Here is a 716-nt window from a genome sequence, read left to right as displayed (position 1 = left end):
ATTTTATGTTTTGATTTTTTAAAATGCAAGTTCTATTTCAAGATCTCCTGATCTTGTTTTCATGTCTGAAATTCATTGTACGGCCAAATTGGAGATGGAATTTTGCACAGCATAATATACCGGCTTAAGAACTACAGAAACGGTTTGTAACCCTAGCATTCAGGGTGGGAGTATATTCTTTCATTTCCCTCTTCCTGCTGTGATTGCTTTCGAGGAGCAAGAGTTGAGCTGTTAAGCACCATTTTGACCCTTTCATTTTCCTAGTAAGAAGAAGGGAATTGCTGCACCACAACAAAGAAGCAAGATGTCAGTGGAGCCACAGGAACAAGAGATAACAGAAGGCAAGCAGATGCCCGTATGTGCCAGGTACGTTTTTGGCAAGCTTTGCCCCCCGTGACAGGCTCAGCTCCATGGGAGTCAGGCTTTGGAGAAGTGAAGAAGGTTCTGCTGTTTTATCTTTCCTGATAAGCCTGCTTACGCGGAGGGCCAGGATCAGAGTGTGGCTTGCGGCCGATTGAGTGCCACGCTGGGTGAAATGGTTAGCTTTGCGTCCTTGCTAGTTCATCTAGTTCATGTGTAATCTGGCCTGTACTCTCAGCCTGCAAAATAGTTTCTCTGCTCCCATCCAGGCTCGAATGTGAAGTATGAGAAGAAAAAGATAACTGTAGTAAGCAGGAAAAGAGCCAAGAGCCTGGCCTGAGATTAGGAGCTGCGTT

This window comes from Pygoscelis adeliae, unplaced genomic scaffold (assembly GCF_000699105.1).
Source record: "Pygoscelis adeliae isolate BGI_AS28 unplaced genomic scaffold, ASM69910v1 Scaffold36, whole genome shotgun sequence".
Taxonomy (NCBI): domain Eukaryota; kingdom Metazoa; phylum Chordata; class Aves; order Sphenisciformes; family Spheniscidae; genus Pygoscelis; species Pygoscelis adeliae.
The sequence above is the reverse complement of the archived record's forward strand: the minus strand, read 5'-3'. Positions refer to the sequence as shown.